Source organism: Simochromis diagramma, unplaced genomic scaffold, assembly GCF_900408965.1.
Source record: "Simochromis diagramma unplaced genomic scaffold, fSimDia1.1 OVJJ01000816.1, whole genome shotgun sequence".
Classification (NCBI taxonomy): Eukaryota; Metazoa; Chordata; class Actinopteri; order Cichliformes; family Cichlidae; genus Simochromis; species Simochromis diagramma.
The window spans coordinates 1,129,239-1,146,068 of NW_024386908.1; the positions used below are offsets into that span (position 1 = coordinate 1,129,239).

The following is a 16,830-nucleotide window of genomic DNA, read 5'->3' on the forward strand; positions in this document are numbered from 1 at the left end:
GGAATGAAAAAAAACATTCAACATACAGATGAGTAATAATATTGCACAATCTGTGGGAATAAAATGCATTCATATTAATCCTATAGGATTAATATAATAAAGTCACCTACAGAGTGATGAGGAGTTGTACGGTCTCATAGCCACTGGTAGGAAGGATTTCCTGTGGCGGTCAGTTCTGCATTTAGAGGCGATGAGTCTTTGTGCTCCGATGGCTCCTGGGATGAGAGGGATGGTCTATGATCCTGAGAAGCTATTTTAATATTCTCCTCTCAGACACCTCCACCAGGTTCTCCAGTCGGACACCCGGGACAGAACCAGCCAGCTTGTTCAGCATCAGCCGTCTTCACCCCACTGCCCCAGCACACAGCTGCAAAGAACACAGCACTCTCTACCACAGAGTGATAGAGCATGGTCAGCATTTTCCTACAAACATTGAAAGACCTGAGCCGCCTCAGTAGGAAAAGCTGGCTCTGCCCTTTTTTGAAGACAGCGTCTGTGTCCAGTTTACAGTCAGTGTGTACCCCCAGGTACCGTTAGTCCTCAACTACCTCCATGTCAGCCACTCTGATGAGTTCTTCATCTGAAAAAACAAATGTGAGGAGTTTGGCGCTTCAGTGTAAAAACATAAGAGTTAGAGCTCGCTGTAAGGTTCTTTCTTTCTCAGGTGTTTGTGTTGCGATTGGTGAATTTCCACCAGTGTACCTGTGGCTGTGACATATGATGAAAACACACAAGTCATAACATGGGAACATTCATTTTTAACAGACACATCATGATTCTCAGCTGTAGTTACAGATACTGTCATTAATTCTAAAGTAATGTCTCAGTGCTCCTGTGAGGCCGGGTTATCCTGTGAATGTGTCCTGGTTTGAGAGAGACTGGGCTAAACTACTTAAATATATAAAGAAGGTAGTATTATATAAATGCTAGATAATAACCCAGTTTTAATCAGAGACATGCTGCAGCGCTCTATAAACATGTGACAACAGATGAGTGAAGAAGTGCTGCAGCAGTCTGAGCCTATAGCAGCTAAAGGATGATTCAGGGTCACCTGATCCAGCCAGATAAGCTTTATCAAAAAAAAGTTTGGAGTGTAATCTTAAGCGTAAATGTTTTTTGAAATTTCAGTCAGAATTGTTTTTGAATGCCGGTCTTTCTATGATAAAACAGTTCAAGCGTTCAACTTACAAATTCAAACGTGAATGAAACAAACAGTATCTGGTCAAATTGCCACCTGTACCTGAAGTGTTGAAGCAGGTGACCAGTTATTACTTATCTCAGCCTCCACCTCAAGAGAGCAGACCCCACAGACAGACTTTCTCATTTTAAATACAAATTAAAAATACACATTTTATGTGTCACATACAGTACAAGATAAAACAAAATGCTTGTGTCCGAGCTGCTGACATAATGCAAACGTGCAGACACGCATGAACTGCTAACTCTGAAAGGAAACAAAGTGTGATTTAAGTAAGTCAGTAAGTTAAAATAATGCATGAACTCTAGGAGCCTCAAACAGAAACTCACCTCAGCTGCCGCCCCATGTGGGAGTGAAGAAAAAGTGAGCTGTAGGTGAGTGAGGTCCTTATATAACGGGTGACAGGTGAGTGCAATCAAGGGCAAGCCCCACACCCAATCAACGGTGAGGAAAAGAAACAAGGTGCATCTGGTGAGGTGAGTGTGCTGAAAGGTGAGTCTTTACAACACTTATTATTATTATTATTGGATTAAGATGCCAAACATCAGTTATTTACTTGAATTCTTAAACAGAAAAATTAATTACTGAGTTGTCAGATAAGTCATGTAATTAATTTCAAGTTTTAAAAGGTTTTGGCAGATTTCAATAATGTTTGTGTTTTTTATGACAAGTAATCGAATAAATCTCTTAAGCAATAAATATCACACCTGTTTTCTTTCTAACATGTCAAATGTGTTTTGATGAATGTTTAGACAGTTTTGATTCATATCGAAATGAAACTAATTCATTTGTTTACTCTTGATGTTGAAGTTCTCGAGACTTTCAGATGGATCAAACTTCAGTTGGTGCACTCATGATATTACTATCTGGAAATAAAGACCTCTGAGAGTCTCCATTACAGGTTTACATTTCTGTTTCACCACTGCGATGCTCATAAGTTTCATTTTAGTTTCTAGCTTCAGTCCCAGGCCAACAACCTTTAAACCATTTTGCCCATTAAGGGCCAGAACTGTGTGAGATATCAGGTGTAAAAGGATCACAATGTCTTTTTATCAATGGCAACAGTAAATGATTACCTTGTTTGGCCACTAGGTGGAGCTAGTCAGCCACAGAAGTCCTGCCTTTTTTCTTTCTTTTTGCTTTTTTGTAAATTTAACCAAAAAAGGGGCGGGAGGGGGTGATTAGTACTGTAAACAGTGTCGCTGATTACAAACAACAGAACGTTTATAGTATATATCAAAAATAAATGTAGCTCTTAAAATGATGGGAAATATTAATCGCCTGTCTTTTCCAAGGATAATTTCACGAGGTCTTTAGCGGAGGATGTGGGTGGAAAGTTACACGGAAAAATTCAAATAAGAATCCAAACCTCTCTAACCAAGATTTGCTAAAACCATGTAGGAGGAGAGGAGCTGCCTGTGAGAATTTTGCATGGCAAACAAACAGGGAGGTTAAAGCTATTTGAAAATGCACTGGGTACAGAAAAATGTGTCTGCAAGGCAGTGATTATACAACACATTTCTCTGTATATATAAATCACATCTTAAAGGGGATCGTTAGCACATTCCAATTTCACAGCTTTCTAGCAATATGATCAACCTATCACAAAACAATCTGCAGAAGTAAACGTGTTGGCACACTGTGAATTTACACTCCTTCATTCCCTGGAAACAAGTGTATCTACTATTTAACACACAAGAGCTGTGTTGCAAGCACTGACATGTGCTCTGACTTGCTTTTAAGGTAAACACCACATTAGGTTAGCTGATTCGTCATCGGGCCAGGACAAACAGCTGAACGTTGTTTAAGTTCTGTAGAAGTCGATGCACTTGTTTCCATAATACAGTCCAGCGAGCAGAAGTTTACATGAACCTTTCTGACCTTGACACTGCAAAAGGGCAAATGTTTAAAAAGGATGTGGCAGTCAGTTAGAAAAGAATGAATCTTAATATTACAGATAAACATAAAACCTTTTAAGTAAAGTATAAGAACAAAAACTGTATTAATGCAAATCAGTGCTTAAAGGTTAAATTAGGTTCTGTACTGGCCATGGAGCAAATCACAGCACACAGACGGACCTCACCAATATACGAAATGACCTCAGACTAACTTATCTCTGTAATAAGGTTGCTGTCCTCATTTAACTTCACCTACGTATACACAGGAAATTCCTCATCACCTGTGGAGATCAGGTATCACCCACTCATTGTTTTTCTTGTGGGGTTCCACTGGGAAGCCGTCTGGGTCCCTCAATTTTCTCCTTATGCATGCTGCCACTTGGCAACCTTATCAGACAGCATGACATTTGTTTCCATAGTTACACAGATGCTACACAGCTATGTGTTTCTACAGAGCCGGATGACGTGGCTGCAAACCTTTTAAAACTTAAGACAAAATTGAAATTCTTTTATTGGACCTTAAAATCAAACGAGATCTGTTCGTCCATAAGGTGGGGACACTAGCTGACAGAGTAAGAATTTATCAGAAAGAAAGTCCTGCTCCATCTCTGGAAATGCCAAGACACGACACGTCCTGACACGTGCATTTCCAGGAAGTTGAGTCTGTTCATTAAACATTGCGTCACTGATCCAGGTGACTTCTTCAAAAATGTTTCGGATGAACAGAATGAACTTCCTGGCATTTCCTTACCTGGATGATTAAACACGCATCAAGTCATTCATGTATGCATTATGCATTCGTTTCCAGTAGACTGGATTACTGCAGTGCCCTTTTTTTGCTGGACTTCCCCCCAAAATCCTCATTACTGTGCAGCTTCTCTAGAATTCTGCTGCAGGGTTATGCTAACATGTTAGATACTGAATGCTCCACAGAGAGCCTCCCTTAAAAAATCAGCAAAGCAAAACTTACTGAGAATTTCAAGAAGCTGTTAAAAGGACGCATTTTTAAGCTGACATTTGCTTCCACTCAACAATAAAACGACCATACAGCCGCACCTACTGAGCTCAACGACATTTAGCAATCAGGTAGAAACCATAGCAGATCTTCTTCATCAGTGTTTACTAATGTATTATTTGTATGTTCCTGTGTGTTTCTATTTCCGAGAGGTTGGTTTGTTATTTAAATGTCTGCTTAATATTTAGGTGACCTTGTTTCTTATGCTTTTATGCCCGTGAAGCTTTTTGAAGCTCTATATGTGATGATGGGCTTTACAAAGAAAACTGAATTGAACTGAACTGTTTCTGTGATTGTTGTTTTAACGGTGACACAGCTGCACAGATTTACTTAATAAACACAACAGTGGAAGTAGGTCAGTTTGTACAACAACTGTCCCGAGCATACAGCCACCACAGCTCTGATCTAAACACAAAGAATTAATGATTTACTTTGTAAACCAGCAGGCGTGGAGCCCGTGTTGTCATTGGACCAGTTACACGTCCTGCCTCACAGTCACGTCCCGTCTTTGGTGTGACTCACACCGGTTTTTGAGTTAAACATCACCTTGATAGCAAAAGCTTATTTTATTGTGTTGAACAGGGTTCAGCGCACAAGTGTAGCACATTTAAAAAAAGAAGAAGAAAAAAGCCAGCGGTACATTACAGCAAATACGTTTCTTTTATTGATGCCCTCTCATCTTATGATTAAACATCTTCTGAAAACTGAAGCATTCCCTCCTTTGTCAGCCGTTGGTGGAAAAACAATACGTCACTTTCTTTTATCACTGTTTAAAATTTAACAGGACTCATTATGGCAACCAGTTTGTTTGTTTCAGGTTCTGTCAAGCGTTGGAGGTTTGGCAGGAGTACAGACGCCCGAGGCAGAGATTTACCAAACGTGCCAAAGCCAAACAGTTCAATGGACTCCGAGTTAAAGTTGTGCAACTTCCTTTATAGTTTCACAAGAAATCTAAAGCTAACACACGCACTGACTTTATACAACCGCTTTCAATTACTCTACCGGCACTTTCCAAATAATATAGCAGTGAGACCTGGGAAATGGCCTGTATTTGTATAGCGCTTTACTAGTCCCTAAGGACCCCAAAGCGCTTTACACATCCAGTCATCCACCCATCCACACACTGGGGATGGCAGCTACATTGTAGCCACCCTGGGGCGCACTGACAGAGGCGAGGCTGCCGGACACTGGCGCCACCGGGCCCTCTGACCACCACCAGTAGGCAACGGGTGAAGTGTCTTGCCCAAGGACACAACTGTCCAAGCCGGGGCTCGAACCGTCAACCTTCCGATTACAAGGCGAACTCCCAACTCTTGAGCCACGATCGGAAAGGAAGTGAGAAAAGTGCAGTCACCTTGTAGCTGCAGCATTTTTGCACTGTGCTGTGTTGTTGTTTCCCACGATTATCTACAAAATCTTTTTTAAAATCTTGCTTTCTGTTTTCAGAATGATGCTGGGAAGAGATTTCTTATGACAAACAATGAGGTATGACTGGTTTGTAAATCTACATACATGCAGGTAAGTGGAGAGTGCACACAATACCAAAGTCACGTTTTCCTGGCTGAGAGCAGGCCTTTGGGGCATTACAAGACACAATGTTCTTCTATTACGAACAGTAAACAACTCCTCTTTTTACCACGAGCAGTCCTGCAAAATTAGAGTTTGTCGTCTTTTTACTTTAATAAATTTAAAACTGTAATAAATATTTTAACTACTACTTAAACTAAGATCGCTGAACAAACTGAACAAATGTGAGCTTGTTGATTATATATTGGATGAAACAGAGTGTATAAAAGCAAGATACAGTCATGATGTTAACAGTAACACATGGAGTCCTTTGTTAGTAACTTTCAAACTTCTGCTGAGCACTGAGGTAACGACAGGAAGTAAAAAAGCACAGTGCCAAGGCACGGTACAGTTTCTCTCTGATAACTAATACCTGCCTGCACTGCTAGAAGGTGCTAGAATGGATGACTACGATTGCATCAGTCAAAGCGAGTAAACGATAGTTTAGATAATACTTTGGAAAAATTCAGCGCGCACAAACCAGCTGAGCCACTGTCTCTGCGCATGCTTGTGCCTGAATGCAGGCTGCCGGGACAAGTGTGACTTTAGCGCACAAACATGTTCCGCATGACACATGCGCTCCATCATTCCAGTAAGCCAACCAGAAAGTCCGCCCTGAGGCCTGGTGCTCTGTCGCCCGACAGACCTAATCCCCGGGCTTACTCCCTCTCATCTCACTAAAGTCCCCCCTTTGTAGTGAACACAACTCATCTGGCCAATGAGGCTCACTGGTTTTGCGCCCACACACAACAACATACCCTTTGTAATCCGTCCCTATTCTCTCTTTTATCTCTTTTTCCCACTCTGGGTTCATCCCTTTCATAAACATACACTGTGTGCAGTATAGACATGGGTAACCATGCGAGTATAAGCATTTGGGAGCACAAACAATTGTCCTCATTCCCTCGTTCTAACCGCAGGCTACAGTGTGCAGTGATAAGAATATATCCTCCTCTTTCCTAGTTAGCTATTTTTTTTTATATAGTCAGTTCAAATCAAGAGGAGAGATGAGACGCAATAAAGGAATTTAGCTGAAACGTTACTTTTAAAGGTACGGCAGACTACAAAAAGACACCGATAGTTGTTTTTAAGACAGGCTGCACTGCATTGTTTCATCCGGGAAGTCAGCAGTGCTGGAACAGACAAACAAGCAAAGAAGAAGTTTCTCCCTCTGTCAGATCTAACTGGATCCCATTTGTTCCCTGTTCAAGAATCTGGGCTCTGGCACTATTTGATCTGCGCATTCTTCCCTTACAAAAACCCCACATTAAAAGCTGGTTGCATAATTAAATGCTCGGCTTTGTTTTTCACAGGCCAGGAACTCAGCGACGCTTCGAGAACAGCGTGCGTACGTGTGTGCGTGTGCATGTGAATAAATGGGCGTGTCGGAAAGTGAAAGAGAGAGTACAACAACAACAAAAAGAAAGGAGGAAAAAAAAACAGACAAGGGCGAGAGAAGCGTGAGGAAGGAGCGCGCGAGCAAGCTGTAACTTAGTAAGGTCAGGTGACTTCTTATTTACACTGGAAGATGTGCGCGTTTGTCCCAATTCACTGCAGCTCTCGCTGTGTTGTCATGGACACAATTTAAGACCCCAGAAAGGACCGGAAACAGGCCAAGCAAGTTGCGACATTAAAGAAGCCCTCCAATAATATGAAAAAAAGCGCAGTGGTACAGCTATAAACCTCAGTAGTTTTGCAGCTTTTTGCACAAGCTTGACATCATGAGTCACATTAAACAAAAATTTTGCTTTTTTTCTGTGAACTTCTCAACCACGTTTGTTGGAACTCACCATGTCGTGCTGTTTGGAAACTGTTGCAAGGTGTTTTACCACACGACTAACATGACGGGAGATTTTACACATTCTTATTGTGCGCAAAATCTTTGCACAGCAGTACTGGAGCTGTTAGGAGGATATGAAACTGTGGATGTTAAAAGCTAATGTAACATTTAGGCCTTTGCAGTGTAGATTTGGGTCAGTCATATGACTTGTGGGATCTGAGTAATTGCCAATTCCTCTCTACTTCTCTGATAAATGGACCAGTCGACGGTCATCGTCTGCGCTAATCCGTTTCTGTCCTTTTTTTTTTTTTTTTTTTTTTTTTTTTGCTGAGCGTGAATGTTTACAACCTTTTTTGTGGAAGTGAAGACACGGTGGGACAACAGTAACACAATGTGCCACTAAAAAGAGGATTAAGTGTAAGCACTGCGTTAGAGACGCGGGGAGGAGGATGTGGGCTAAGAAATGAATGTCTTATGCAATGAAGACACAACGTCCATCATTCTCTTGATCACCAGTTGGTCTTTCCTCCCTTCTTCACGCGTGAACCTGTGCGCCGGTCATAGAAAAGACACAAGCAGGAATATTGTGAGAAAGAAGGCCTCATCTTTTCTCAGACGAGCATTTTCTCAAAACATTTCCCCGAACTTATTTTCTCGAAAGAATGTCTGCTATAACCGCAAAACGACTTTCTGACAATAAAGTCTTTCACGGCCCACGTATGCTTGACAGAAGGCGTCAATATTTGTGTCAGGCGTGCAGTGTTTTGTGCGAAGAGGGACGTTTTGTCTTCGCGCAGGGATGCGTCAGTCAAGAAGCAGAAAGTCTCACTTCCCATAGCCTTGAGGAAGCGGAATTGTGGATGTTTGCCTTATAAGAACACGGGACAAAATGCTCAGACTGCGTGTTTGAAACGCAGAAAAACACAAAACACGGACCGACGTGCAGCAACTGCACATCTTTTAGAGGCTTTGAGAAAAATCCAGATTTTAATGATCCAGTCATGTGAGTTTTCACTACATAGTTTCCTACTTCCTCTGAACAGAAGGATCCTCTGTGCTAAACAAAATGATGGTGACAGTTCATCGCGTCTCCCATTTTGCTGGTATTTGCATCAGTATTGTTATTTTTCAATGCCTCACCTATTATAACACACATGCACTGGGATCTTGGTCCCATAATTGCTTCACATCCAGCCTTTAGGTTGTCTTTAATGCATGTTCAGCTACAGAGGAACTGGATCATTTCTAGGCAAAAAATACACAACTCATAATCGCACACACAAACTCAGGACACATCTTCACCACTACATGCTGTTTTAAAAACAAATTTATGTTCCAGCCCTGCCTTCCTCTGTGGCACCAACAAAACTCACGTGGACAGGCTTCAGATTACTAATATAATTCACCATGGAAACACAAACACACCAAGCGAAGGCTTCTGAGGCAGATTTATCTGTGGGCAGAGGTGGTCACAAGGTCACTGCAGGTTTTCCTGTATGAGAGAAAGTGTGTGTGTTTGCTGTACACGTGGTGTGAAGCAGGTGACCTTTTCTTGTTGCTTTCTAAATGAAGACATTTATTTAAGATATGTAATAGCCTGCAAAGCGCTGACAACAAAGCCACCTCGGTGACCTTGGTAATCAGTGAAAGACAAGCAGGCACTACAGAAATGTCTGAGCGTGTCGCACGTGTCCGAGGTTGTAAGACATGTGACACGAGAAACACTGAAGGTGTATTATGCTCATTTACATTTTGGGTATGTCTCCTCATTATAACACCATTATGGGTCAGGACATATTTGCCTTCCCCAAGGACATGATGTTTTCACAGTTTATCTGACTGCAGGATTATGCAAAAACTACCATGACAATCTTCATGAAAGTCAGCTGAGAGGTGCAGCATGGACACAGGAAAAATCCACCGAATCATTCATTCGATTGAAGTTGAAGTTTTCTCAAATGAGGTATGAAAGACTCGAGCCCCCTCACAACCCTATATTGGATAAGTGGTTAAGGAAATGGATGGATTAAAGCGCCAGCCACACAGGCCTGGATACTGGTTGCTAAAATCCTGGCAACTCAAAATCTTTGTAACCTCTAACAACCAACAAACAGCTGCGATTCAAATTTTTATTTCCTCGGTTTGGCATGAAGGAATATTTTCCCCAGTAAACAGTGAAGACCAAGGAGTCTCTGTGTGACTGGACTTAATTAAAATATGATGGTACCTGGACTCAGGACCCTGTTTTTTTTTTTTTGGAAAGCACAACTAATTTTGCAGACGGCATTAGGAGGCTCTATGATAAGCAAACCTGCCAAGGGAGCTGCCTGCTGCTGGCCAATGAAAATAATGCAATTTTAAGGCCTTTTTGTATCGGCTTAACTATTCAGACCCAGAAAAACATCTGTCTTTTATGTACAGTCTGTGCAAAACACACACTAACTGCATCGTTACTTCTTCAAACTGAGCTATTATTACTACCTTATCTGTCAACAGCAGTTGCTTGAGTTGGCTGCTATAGTAACCGCTAACCAGGTTTGCAGTACATTTTGCAGCTTTGACCAAACAAACGTTTCTAACAGTCTAGATCTTTATCTTCTCCTCGCAGTGGAGCATTTCCTGCAGGCGATATTTTTACAGTGAAAGATATTTCGAGATGTTAATTATTTATTTGCTTATGAATAAATAAATAAATAATTAAGCTAACACTTATCTACTTAAATGTATATTATCTTTATTGTATAGTATCTGTATGTCATAGCTGTTTCCATTCCAGCTTTAAAGGTGAGCCGCTGTCTTAACATTTGAATGTGTGCAGTGCAGATTGTGTATCCACATGCTGGGTGAGGGCACAAGGCAGGAGCTTACCTGTCTCAATGTGAAATCCCTATCTCTTTGTGTTTGTGTCATGTAATTTGCATAAATACCTAGTTTATTGGGTTAAATATTATTAAAACAGCCTACCCTGTACAGGAGGAGAGCTAGTGTAGTCAGAAGGAAAACTTCAGTTTTAGTTCAGTGAATGCAAGTGGTGACTTTATTTCTTCGATGCTAACTAAAGTGGTCACAAAGGAAAAGCTGCTGTAATACTATTTAGTAAAACCCCCTATTATTGAACTAAAGAAGGCAACGACCTCAGGCGAAAAACTCGTCCTCAACCTTAAAGTGTTTTTATTTACAGTGTAATTTATTTAGCATGAAAAGAGCAAGGTCACACCTTTAGGAAGGATTCTAGGAAGTGGGTGACTGGAGTTTTGGGCAAAACACAAAGTGGTGGACAAAATACAAACGCTGTTCTTCACTTCTAATATGTGCGAATATGTGACATTGGCAACAATAAACAAAGAGCTGGGTCACAGTGTGGCACTGAAAGAGCTACATTACTAACACACCCGCACAAAGGGTCAGAGCTGATGTTAGGAAATGTAATGTTGAAATGTTTTGACAGAGGTTAAACTGGAAGCGGCAGCTTCTGTTTAGAAAGTGTTACAATTAAAACTTTTACATTATTATAATATTTTTTAGTAGTTATTTAAGCCAAAATGCTGTGATTATTCTCACCATGTTTTCAGTGTTGCTTTTTGTTGCTGTTGTATTTTCCATTTATTGTGTATTTATTACTCATTGGTTGGTTCATCTCTGCAGACTGTATAATGCATCGCGCCTGGGCAATAATAAAGATATCCCTTACACTTGATCCTTGATTACAATATTTGTATTATTATTTATTTTCACATTTAATGCTATCCACAGCAACTGTGATGAGTCAGTTCCCGATGTAAATATTATGGTCTGCTCTGGCAGAACGCGCCTGCTTGCATCTGCTGCTGGCGCCATAACAAAACAAATCACGTGCAGCAATGATAAAACATAACAACAAGGAAGGTGACAAGTAAATTTCCCACTACATGAGAACATTCTTTCCATGCGTAAGACAAACGCAAACACACCACCGCCACCGGCGCCTCTTGTTGTGTGTGGGCCGGATGAATTACATGAAAGATCAACGGTACGTTTTACCTATAAATAGTCAGGAACTGGCTTCCAAGAAAATGCTGAAAGCTCGAGATGATAAAGCTCTAAATGCAGACTGTGTCTCTACTTTAAAGAGAAGGAGGAGCACACATCCATGCATTAGCACCGCAGTCTCGCTCCTACTTTACCCATTCGCTCTGTATGTGCCATGGCCTCTCTTGTTACAGCTCTCCTCAGCTGGATATGTAATTCAATATGATACTTGCTCAGTTAATCCCCCATTTATATTAACAGATAAGACTGTGAAAGAAGTAGATTACAAGCACTTACTGCAAAAATCCATTTGACAGCTGAGTCTCATTCATCCTGTCAGTTAACGTGAAACTCAACATTTTCCTGAAACATCTGCACAAAACACCGAGATGAAGACTTTGATCCACATTCCGAGACATAATCTAACCTAGATTTGCTGTCTCACTTTAGTTGGTTTTGAACTCGTGTTTGAACTCTTTGTCCGACGTTAATCGGCGCAGAATCTAATCCATTTATTTATTGGTTCTTTAAGCTGCTCGGCTCGCAGATACATGGTTCAATCTGAAGTGCAACAGCACTTAAAACCACTTTATGAATGCAATTAGGTTGTAAAATGTAACCGTGCAAACAAGGCTTGAGCTTTTATTGCACTGGGTGCGCTGGATGCTTTGTGGACTCATGAGTGCCTTTCAGCAAATAATAAAGTACTGCAGGTACTGCGACACGGGAAGTTTGAGCTGCCAAATAAACTCCGGTTATAACTGGATATATTACTGGGGTCAAAATGATGTAAGATCTCATGACTGGAAGCAGACTGGTTAATAGTTGATTGATTACAAAGATTATCACTGATAGCCTGCGGCCACTGTGCGTGTCTATGTGTGTACTCAGATGTGTCTGCGTTTTTTCAATGTTTGCCCACATGCCACGGCGCCTTTCGCCACTCATTGAAGTTTGACCGATGACATTTGTAGGTCTCTTTTTATGTCCGCCTGCTTTAGGGCTAATTGGCCCAATAGGTCTAACACAGAGACGTCTTATTGCAGCATCAGCAGCTCTGCTTTAAGCCCCCAGATTGATGGTGGTGGTGGTGGTGGTGGTGGGGGGGTTGACCTACTGCCTTAAGCAGCGGAAAATTCCCTTTCCTCAAGTGTGAACAGAATAATGATTAACTGCGTGCACGGTGCAATCCAGGTTCCCTCAATCGTCATAGTTATCCAGATTCATTTTCTGCTGAAGGTAAACATCTCTGTGTTGCTACTTAAGCAGTTGATTTGTATGGAAATGTTTGAAGGGAACAAGATTAGAAAGTACTGATAAATGATGCTGAAGGGAGCGAGAGGGCTCTAAGGCGACGTTCACCTTGGCCTCAGAAACACCCCATCACTGGCATCACTGCTCTAATGTGTATCATCCTCAAAGGGGATATGCTGCTAACTAGCGCATTATGTAAACCACGGTGTGATGAGCTGACCACTGGTATGCAACTAATTGGCTTTTGCTGGCAGCTTCTCACTGTCAGTGTGGGTGAGACGTGTTAAGAAGAAAGACTCATTTCTTATGATTTTAGAAGCTTTTGAGGACTGCTGTATTTTCTAATGCATAATGGAGCTGTCATGTTTATATATTTTGGGTTTTGCGTGCTCACCTCACTCTGCTGTGCGTCCTTAAATAACAACAAAACCCGGATGAAACTACTGTGCATGTAGGACTTCAAAGAACTGCAGCCTTGTTTCGTGAATTTCATAATAAATAGACATTAAAGCCAGATTTTCTTCTCTTTTTTTGGCTCCTCCAGTGTTGACTACGGGTTTTCATGTGGCTCCAGTACTGATGTTTGTTGTAAAATTCCCTGAATCATATCATGCTTGCTCCAAGCTCTGTTTTTTATTTATTTTAATAAAATAGAGATGTTTTATGAGTTCAGCTGAGACAATCCCATTTTAACAGTCATGAGGAATAGACGTGAGAGACGGCACCCGATTAAAAATACTGGCTAGAGGAATACAGAGTAGAAAGGATGACTGAGGTTATTTATGTGTTTCAAAGAAATGAAGATCTAAGTGTCTGTGCTCTGGGCATGAGCTTTGTTCACAGAGAGAGGGGAGGGTTTTTTTATTATTATTTTTAAAAAGGGAGGAACAGAGGGGAAAAGAGCAGGCAGTGTTTGGAATGATCTAAAACAAACTGTCACATGTGAGTCTACAGATTTGCATGGTTTTAAACTGCTGCCATATAAGCGCACAGGAGCCTTACAAGCATCCAAATGTTGACTCAGTCATTTATGTAACATTCAAATTGCTTCTGCCACAGCTGCACCGATTGAACCTCAGAGCTTGATGTGATTTTCTCCCAAGTCACCGACTATTTGAAGGGATCCACTGACTGATGGTTTTGAGTAGTTGGTTTCATGACCTCTTGGCTTAAAAACAAAGCACACAAAAAAGGTGAGCAGAAGCACCTTTTCATGCATTTTTCCACTTTGCCTTGCCCATCTCTATTGGCTGTAGGATATCTTTTGATTGGACGGTTGCTGGTTCAATCCCCAGCTGCTCCAGTCTCCATTCCAAATATCCTTGAGCAAGATGCCAAGTTGCTCTCTGATAGACAGGTATGTTTTGTGTGACTCCAGAGAGAAATAAGAGTGATTTATATTTATTTACAACCCATACAGTCTTTCATTCCCACAAAATCCTCCTTGTGGATGTTTGTTTTTGTATGTGGTTCTAATTTCACAAGACTGACTCACTTCCTTGTGTGGGAAATGTTGGAAGTGGAAAAGTGAGAGTCATGTTACTACACTGAAGCATGTGAGTGGTTTTGTATATATCCATGGGTCAAAAAGCCTGAGACTCCTCCCCCTTTAAACAGCGGCTCAGTTCAGTGGTTAAAAATAAAAGAAGTCGTTTACTACAGCAATGCTTTGTGTGTCATAGTCAACAATCTGTTTATTAAGTAAGAGCTGGATGGTGACTATGAGCTTCTGTTGATAATTGTGAAGAAGTAGTTTCATGAGAGGCAGAAGAGACACTCACTGATTCACTTGCCACTGTGTCAACATAGAGGTCAAAGGGCAGGAGACGATGCCGCTCAGGTTCAAAGTTCATGACCGCTGTAATATAGCTAACATACCACAGTCATACATAAGTGTCTAAGACCCAGACCAAGGAAACACTCCTATCTGTCGGTGTAAAGATGTTTAACTGCACAGTTAATGTAAGAAAAACTGTAATTACAATAGTACATCTACTTTTTTTCTAGGCGGCAAAGAAATGCTGCTGTAGAAATGAGCTTAAATTGTAACATAGAGGTTAAATTCTTACATTTTAACAAATAAATGTGTAAAATTACAGAAATAGCTTCTTGCCCAGAAAGTCTTTTGTTAATTCGCCTTTAAAATTTGCACAGTAGTGAAAAAAACAAGACTTTTCTCTCATTAAATTACTTTTACTTATTTACCTTGGTGTAGCTTGAATGGCCATCGGGGAGGTTTTTATCAGCAGGACAAGTTATAAAACGCCCTCCTTCACATTTTCCTGATGCAAACCATCCTCAGCTGCAGCAAAGCAAAACCTACCTGCAACGTCGGCATCACAAACTGAGGGGTTTGTTCTTTCGTTTGGAGAAAGCGCAACATATCCAGCAAGCATTGGAAAACCTGTCACGGAAATAATGCACTGGATTTAATTTCATTACACTGAGTGTCTCCTTTGAGAGAACAACACTGCTTTAAAAAAAGAAAACCAAAATATCTGCGTTAACACAAGATTACAGGGCGGAGTTTTAGGAAGTGAATACAGGTGATTCTCAACACAGAAGGACACAGAATGCACACAACCAAATGTAACCTTTGACCCTCTGAAAACCCAGGGTTGTTTTTGCCAGTATCTTCAGCCCGTCATCAAATGCACACTGTAGAGTTTTGCAGTTTATCTACCTTATCAGAGGACTGTGTGACTCCAGCTCACGTGGCACTGTTCTCCTTTTCCCGTGCCCAGAGGGTGAAGGGTTAGGATGTCGTTAGAAACAAAACTCTACACTTTGCACAGTTTAGTGACTCTGACAGGCACACTCACGTTTGATGCTCCAACTACAATTTACCACAATGACAGGAGAACTGAAGCACATTAAATCCGGGGGAATGATATAGTCGGTATCCTAAGAAAAATAGAGAGCTCGCCATAATAAATGAGTCCGCATCATATTTTGCAAAATAAGACAGCTGCAAATGGTTGGTAAGACCACAGCAGGCACGAAGCGGTTTGCTTTCAAAAGAAGTTTTCATGTGGGGAAGTTTCCAAACACTGCAGAGCCTCTCTAAACTCCTGACAGGACTTCATCCTCCTGCTTGTATTCAACTTCATACACGCAAGGATCAGACACGTGTTACAGCCGGGCTCAGATACCTAAAATATTCATAGTGTCCTTGTCAGAACACATTTATGCAGCTCCAGTGAACAAATCTCTGTAGAAAGAACGGGCGCCAAGATGACTCAGTGAAGTAAGGGCTGCGTCCGTTGTGCTGGCATTGTAAAACAGGCAATAAATACTTAAAATTATTATTTTGGACTTGGTTCAATAATTAATGTCAAACGTCAGAGATAAAACCCATCTTCACGACAAAGTAAAATCTTTTTTTTATAAATGCCATATACACAAGACAAAGTAACACAAAATAAGAAATACTATTAGTAACAAGTACTGTGCAAAAGAGAAGCGCAGTGACATATGGAGATTAGCTGAGAGGAATTATACAGCACAGAGATGCAGCTTTATCTGCTTTACAGTGAACAATGACAGATAACCACATAAATACATTTGGATTACATAATGTCATCATTGTTTCACTTGTACGCTTGCTTGCTACAGTAAAGCAACCACAGAAGGACCTTTCATGAAAGTGGAATATATAGGATACCATCATTTTTTAAACGAACACATTTGCAGCTGGTGTAATTACTGTCATGTAAAAAGGCTTTTGCAGGACTCTTTGCTGTCCTGTGAAAAACTACGTGCAGCCCGTGATTCAATAACTGTTCGCGACCACATTTTGCAGCAATAACTTGAAGTAATCATTTTCTATGTGGCCTTATCGGTCTGTCACATTATTGCGGAGGACTCTTGGCCCGCTTTACTTTACAACGTTCCTCTCTTATGTACAGCTCTCTAGGTCTCGCCGCAGCATTTCAATGAAGTTGAAATCTGGACTTTGACATCTTGGTCCCCCCCCCCACATCATTAGATTTGCTGCTGTGCTTGAGATCATTGTCCCGGTGCATGATCCAATTCAGGCCAAGCTTTAGCTGTCAGACAGATGGCTTCACATGAGACTCTAACATACTTTGGTAAACAGAGGAGTTCATGG

General features: G+C 41.1%; 2 long non-coding RNA genes across 3 annotated transcripts; one reads left to right on the forward strand and one right to left on the reverse strand.

The window, feature by feature from the left end:
- Positions 1 to 483: 483 nt before the first annotated feature.
- On the reverse strand, positions 484 to 1,371 carry LOC120735566. The gene is made up of 2 exons (XR_005696301.1): positions 1,241 to 1,371; positions 484 to 580 (listed from the first exon to the last, which is right to left on the reverse strand). It is a non-coding gene; the product is annotated as an uncharacterized LOC120735566 (long non-coding RNA).
- A 392-nt stretch (positions 1,372 to 1,763) lies between these two features.
- On the forward strand, positions 1,764 to 14,096 carry LOC120735567. Of its 2 annotated transcripts, none has more exons than XR_005696303.1 (2): positions 1,764 to 4,182; positions 5,558 to 14,096. It is a non-coding gene; the product is annotated as an uncharacterized LOC120735567 (long non-coding RNA). The 2 variants fall into 2 exon arrangements; XR_005696302.1 differs by lacking the exon at positions 1,764 to 4,182 and adding an exon at positions 5,397 to 5,446.
- Positions 14,097 to 16,830: the final 2,734 nt, after the last annotated feature.